Source organism: Micropterus dolomieu, linkage group LG01 (assembly GCF_021292245.1).
Source record: "Micropterus dolomieu isolate WLL.071019.BEF.003 ecotype Adirondacks linkage group LG01, ASM2129224v1, whole genome shotgun sequence".
Classification (NCBI taxonomy): domain Eukaryota; kingdom Metazoa; phylum Chordata; class Actinopteri; order Centrarchiformes; family Centrarchidae; genus Micropterus; species Micropterus dolomieu.
In genome coordinates, this window is record NC_060150.1 from 30,633,311 (window position 1) to 30,640,047 (window position 6,737).

The following is a 6,737-nucleotide window of genomic DNA, read 5'->3' on the forward strand; positions in this document are numbered from 1 at the left end:
TAATGCGATTGTCATCAGTGTTCTCCTGTTCTTTCACTTCACTGTGTTTCGAGTTTTCCCATCTGTCCCTGTGTTTGTTATTGCCCTATGCTCAGTCTCCTGGCTCCCGCTCAGCTGCCTATTAGGGCTTAAAGTCTACACTAGAGATGTTTGAGGTTAATGCAAGCTCCACTGTTTTTCCCCACTAACTTGTCCTCCCCCCTGCAGACAAAGATGTTTCACCTGGGCATGAAGGACCACTTGGTGTCACAGCTTTGGATCAGCCATCTGCAGCAGAGTCCCAGTCCACTGGGTCACACCACAAGTTGGAAATTACAGCTACAGCTGATTCAGTAACCTCTGGATCCACTCAGGACTTTTTCTCTCACTTAGACATAATTTACTCTTCATTGAAAGGCTTGTATTTTATCTTGAAATGTTTCTATGTGATCTATAATTACCGTGTTTTATTTTGCTCATTATATTATGCATTAAATAGCACAGAGGTGCAGTCTGACGGGAGAAGCTGCTTGTCTTTTATTTTCACCATATATAATTGCTGCTGTTGCACCTTATTTGCTTCTAGTGGTGGGTGCTGCTGAAATTAGAAAGATATTAGGGCTAATTTGGCTTTTAGTTATGATTATGTAGTTTGTCATTTGTTCTGCTGTCTTTGGAAGAATTTGCTAATTTGTAGAGGCAGCGAAATAAAAGTGGAAATAGGCATAACATTTCATTATACTTCCAATTTTACGATAATTAAATGTTAAAATCAGTGTTCTTCAATTATGTACAGAAGCTTCCTACACCAGGTAATGACAGATAGACACAGCGACGTCACCTCACAAGGCCTGATCTGCACACGTTTATTTAACATCATTTTTTCATCCTGAAAACAAGTCTTTTAAAAACTATTTGTAAGAAATAAATATTTACCTTCTGACCCATGACCCTCTAATTTAAAGTTTTGTCGTTTAAGAAGCAACATTATATATTTAACACAGCCCTGTTCTTCCCCCATTTACATTGATCTGAACTCGTCACATGGAGACAAAACTCAGGAACTTTATTCCATAGGGCAGGAAAGTTTGTAGTCTCCCTCTGCTACACACACAGAACATAACAGATAGTTAGATATACATTTGAATATGGTAACATACAACATAGCTTATACAGTTATTACTTTACAAATATGCATACACATATACACCCAGGAAGTCATTGTCCAGTGCATTTTTTTAATTTGTGTCAGGGAGAATGTAAACAGCAGTAAGGTCATAATGGTAATATGGTTTTCTCCAACAGGATCGCAGCCTTTTTTTTACTGCAAAAAGTTTTTCATCATCCAGTACTTGATGTCACTGATACAGCCGTCAAGGTCATTAATAGGGCTGAGGATATCATGTGAAAGTGAAATACACAACTGAGCCTTGTGGGACCTCAAATAAAATGTCATAATTGCCAGTTTAAAAGTTGGCAGGAGACACAGAGAATGTCCTGCCAGTTAGATAGGAAGAGAGCCACTTTAAGACACGGCCACATTGCCCAAATTAATTTTATAGTTTACTGATTAAAATGCTGTGGTTGACAGTATCTAAGGCTGCAGTCCATTCTAGAAATACTAGGATAGAAGGTTTGTTTGCAGCATTGTTGATCTTTCGATCACTGAATGCTTCAAAGCTGTTTCAGTGCTGCGGTTAGTCCTGAAGCCAGGTTGATACACATCGTATAGATTGTGGAGGGACAGGTAATTATGCAGTTGTTTGTAGACATCCTTTTCAAATATTTTACTAGGAAAAGGGATATTGGAGATTGGTCTGTAGTTGCTTATCACAGATGGGTGTAAGAGGTTCTTTGAAAAAAAATTGTGGCTCAAAGAATCAGGTGGAGGAGTTTAACTGCTTTATCACCTCTTTGGGATCATAGAGGTAGTAGGTGAAAAATAGTGCATTGTGCCCACAGTGTTGTGATGGTGTAGGGGCAGTAGATGAACGAAAGATGACTATAGGGTTGGAGATCTGAAGGCATCTGAAGGAAGTTTGTGAATAATGTCAGACGAGATGACGTGGGGAATGGCGAATGGGGGACGCATGTCTGGCTGTCCAGCAGAAGGCAAACGTGAGGCAGAGGAGCAGGTGATGATCCTGAGGTACAAGAAACAAAAGGTTAGTCACAAAGAAAACACTAGGAAGCAAAGGAGAGATGATGAGGCAGGAGCTCTGAGTTGATTGAGCCTGAGATGTGAAACTGAGTTTTCAGTTCTTAAACAGCTGATCAAAACTAGTTCAACCCTGAGTGTGTTCACTGAGTTAGTAAGTGGGGAATGAAAAGAAAACTACAATTCCCCATGGCAATGAGTAAATAAAGTCTCGATTTTAATCCAGTGGCACTAGAAATATGAATTCATGCTAACACAGACCATTTCATTTATCTTAAAAAACTGTAGTGGAGGAAGGACTAATGATTCAACATTATTACATTTGATTCAGTGAATCCATCCATTGTTTAATAAAGTGCTGATATCCTTCTGTATGTTGCATTGGATTTATTTAGCTGATGGGGACAAAATGCAGGTGGCAATAACTGAAGATGAAAAAATACCTGTGAATGTAAAGTCACAGTCCAACCCATTAATAAAGATTGTGGTGATTTGCAGTTGAAAATTCGTCTAGGTTCAAATTGACTCTATTTTACATGCATTTTCTGTAGATGTTCAAAGACTTTGGAACTCCATTTAGTCCATACCCAACGTTAACCATGGTGCATCCAATTTTGGTTACTGTTTTTGTTCAAATCTAACTAACAGTTACTAAGCCTCTAGTGTCGAGTTTATGCCCTAACTTAGGAGAGAAGTAATTGTTGCGCATCTGAATAAAAACTCAGTGTGGCTTTGAATATCTCTATCTAAAATCCGCAGCATACATAAACAGATCGAAACATTGTTATCAGCATGGTCAGTTCAGACTCACGTTAAGTTACAGAAATGCACTGCCATGTTGAGGCTTCTCACATCACTCACTAACAGTATACCAATAAAGGAAAACATTTGGCACAACTCCTACATTATACAGATTAGTATTGTGCCTCCTGTTTATTACAGCTGCATGTACAGTCATGTTACAGGCTTTACAGACACAATTTCTTATATGTACCACCACAAGGTCTTAAGTGGATGATACATGGACTATTTACGTCTATTTACTTGTGTACGTTCCGTTCATATATTATGTCTAAATGACTAAATGCCCTATCCTAAATACCAAATGCCCAATCCTAAATACCAAATCCCCAATCCTACATACAAAATGCCCTATCCTAAATACCAAATCCCCAATCCTAAATGACTAAATGCCCTATCCTAAATACCAAATGCCCAATCCTAAATACCAAATCCCCAATCCTACATACAAAATGCCCTATCCTAAATACCAAATCCCCAATCCTAAATGGCTAAATGACTAAATGCCCAATCCTAAATACCAAATTAATTTTCGACTTCGACTTTTAGTTTTTGATTTCGACTTTTAGTTTTAGTTCTGACCAAATAATCCCTCCATACCTGTAAACTTTTATTTTACATACTGTAAGTAACAGCAATCTTTTTTATTTAAATTCCACTACAGTACTTCTATTACTGGACCTGTCTACTCCTAGATCATTTCAGAAGCATGGCTCTTGCATGGTAAAAATCTTATCTTTCTAGAAGAACACGGTGTGTTCCTTTATAATAACATGATGTGAAACATGGAACACGTCAGGGCTCTTTGTTGACCCTCTGCTTTTCTCTTTATATATTATTTCTCATGGCCACATTATGAACAGTTTTGGAATTAATTTCCACTGCTGCCCTGATGATGCTCAGCTGTCTGTGCCTGTAAAGGCAGATAATGATGGTCACAGTAGGAACCTAGAGGCCTGTATATCTGCTGTGAAATTCTGGATGTTGTAGCATACCTACTTTACTTTTAATGCAAATTGTGAATAATAATATTCCAAATATTAATTCATAAATCCTCGTTAAGGGAACCACCGGAAATTCAGTTCGCCCAGGGTCTCTGGACTCCCTAGGTAACGTTATGGCTTTAATAATTACACAATTATTCCTAGTGATCAGTTACTAGTAAATGCTCAATCATTTCTATAAAATCAATCAGTCAATCTCATATCGAAGGCGTTCCTGTGATTATGGTGAAATTTATTAATTAACTAAATGTGGCAGGATGAGGTTTTCTTTCCCTCCCTCTTACCTGTGCACGGGAAGGTGCACCAGCACACCTGGGGCTCTTCCCCTTTGATTGGGAGAGGTGGGGAGCTGCCTTTTTAAGCCTGTGTGGTAGACTCTTTTGGGTTTCTGTCTTCTCCTATTGGGTGTGAGACTTGTATGGGCTTGCGTGCTGCACGTTTGTTGCTGTTGCCAGAGGTTGTTAGTTTACTGCGGAGTGGTAAGGAAGTCTTTTTATCTTCGTGCCTTTCAGTGTTTGCATTGTTGTGCGGGTGGCACTAATGAGCGTTCTCTCATAGAGCCGACTTTGTTTTGGCCGTGGATATTCCCCGTGTGGCTAGATGAATACCTGGGCTGCTGGCGTTGGGTGCCTCGGTAAGCGAAGTCTCCCTCTTCGTCCTATTTGGTGTTTATCAAGATCTGATAGTCTTATTTGTTATAGTTGGGTGCTGTGTGGTTGCGCGGATTGCTTGCCCCCCTGCCGGGGTCTGAGGGTGGCGTGTCCCGTAAAGTGGTAAGTACCTTGTTTGCCTGTTTGCTACAATTTATCGTGGCCCTGTTTTAATGGTGTGTTTTCACATCACAGCGGGACCGAGCTACATCCGTGTGCATGCTGCTGTCGAGGCTGCTGGGTGCCACAGTTATCTAAGAGGTTAACACTCCCCGGTGCGTTTCTCCTCCCACTCTTGCTGTTCTGGATATCGGTATAAAACTTTGCTGTATATTGATACAAACAGTGTCTGGATATATGACTGTCCTGGATGCACAGAACTGGTTTGGAGCGATACGTTTTAAGTGTTTGAATATCCAGACATTGGCTCTGTAAATATTTATATTAACTGGATGTATATTGCATGTGGGTTTGTCTGTGTTTTTTTTCTTTGTTTGATTTTGATCCTTTAATTATGCATGCAGGTTTGTTGATTTGAATGGTGTTTGGTTTTTTTTCTCTAATACGCATTATATATCTTTTCTTAATAGAGCAGGTGTTGCTATTTTAATATATGACAAAAGAAAATTGTATATTTTTTATAACTACTTGATTGTCTCTGCCCCCTAATTTTGATAAAACGATCTGTGCTTTAAAGGTCTTGAGCCTATCCCAAGTGGCGTTGTCGGACATTTTCAGCTTCTTGAGTGTCATAGGCCGGTCGTTTCTGCCACATAAAGGTGGATATAAAGTGCTGCTATGGACTGGCGACCTGTCCAGGGTGTACCCCGCCTTTCGCCCGATGCCAGCTGGGATTGAATCCAGCCCCCCCGCGACCCTGTAAGCAGGATAAGCGGTTGACGATGGATGGATATAAAGTGAGTTTAAATATATCAAAGACCTACAACAATAATGATTAAACAAACAGGATGCGATTAATGAAAATGATGGCTTTAAATGTGGATTTAGTGGTCTGTGCCTCTAAGGAGGCAAGAGAACCAATAAACGCAAGTTATGGTAATAACGCAATTAAATTTGGCTAGGATTAAACTAACAGATTAAAAGACTATTGGACATCAACTCAACCACAGAATGCCGTTGGTTCCTTACTGCTTGTTGTTTCTCCAGCCGGTTGGTGTTCGGCCGGTCTCACGCTGGCTGAGTTGCATGCGTTCTCGGTTGAGACGGCCGTCGGCCAGTCGCTTTCTCTGCCAGGGAATTGCTCCGGAGATCCGCCCTTTGGCTTGGTTTGAAGAAAACTTGCAGTGGTAGGCTGTTAACTGGCTTTAGTTGTGGGTTTTGATGTCCTTTCCGTTACTGCTGGTGTAACGGACACACGTGGCTGGGTCCGAACTTTGGAGAAGTATAAATTCACTCGACTACAATAAAGCTTAAAAGAACTTGGTCGTTCTTGAATTCAAAGCTGCGCGACTGTCTGATAAATTTTAACAAACAAAACTAAAGAAAATATAAGCAAGAAAGTTGCTGGAAACAAGGGAAAAGCCAAAGTCGCGACCCTTCGTGTGTGTGGCTTGAAGAACAAAAATCTTCACGGCAAGCCGTGCCGGACTTCTTAGGGCGTTGCTGGGAGACAGGGCACGCTCCGTAAGCGTGTAGAGCAGAGAGAAAGAGTGAAGAGACCAGAGAACAAGAGAGCAGCGCATGTCGCCATGTTGTCTAGGACGTGTCTCAGGAGGAGGGCTTTGTTCCCCTGAGACTATTTAAATTTAAACCTTAAATGTCATAAACAGTTGTGCCGTTCTTAGTTTTAAGCATTTGATAAAAAGGAAAGGAAACAGTTACTTACTTGTTGTAATGATTAGAATGGTTACCACTTAAACACATTTTCAGGATTTCAGAATGAAAGAAACTTAACTCAACAATTTCTGGATAATATTGGCTGTTACCCATTCTTACTTAGAGAATATAAGCAAGTTACACAAACATGGCATCAGATTATACACAATAAAATACAGAGTGATAAATTAAGAAAGCATGAGACAATGATGTAATACTTATTTTGTCCTCTTCATGGGGGACACTGGTTCCATGAGAGGATTTCATCTGACTAGTGAAGAAATGGTTTTTAAATGGAAATTTAATCAT

The 6,737-nt window shown here is 40.0% G+C and overlaps 1 long non-coding RNA gene across 1 annotated transcript; it reads right to left on the reverse strand.

Moving 5' to 3' along the window:
• Positions 1 to 1,024: 1,024 nt before the first annotated feature.
• LOC123980369 lies at positions 1,025 to 6,296 on the reverse strand. Its single transcript, XR_006827476.1, has 2 exons — positions 5,742 to 6,296; positions 1,025 to 2,123 (listed from the first exon to the last, which is right to left on the reverse strand). It is a non-coding gene; the product is annotated as an uncharacterized LOC123980369 (long non-coding RNA).
• Positions 6,297 to 6,737: the final 441 nt, after the last annotated feature.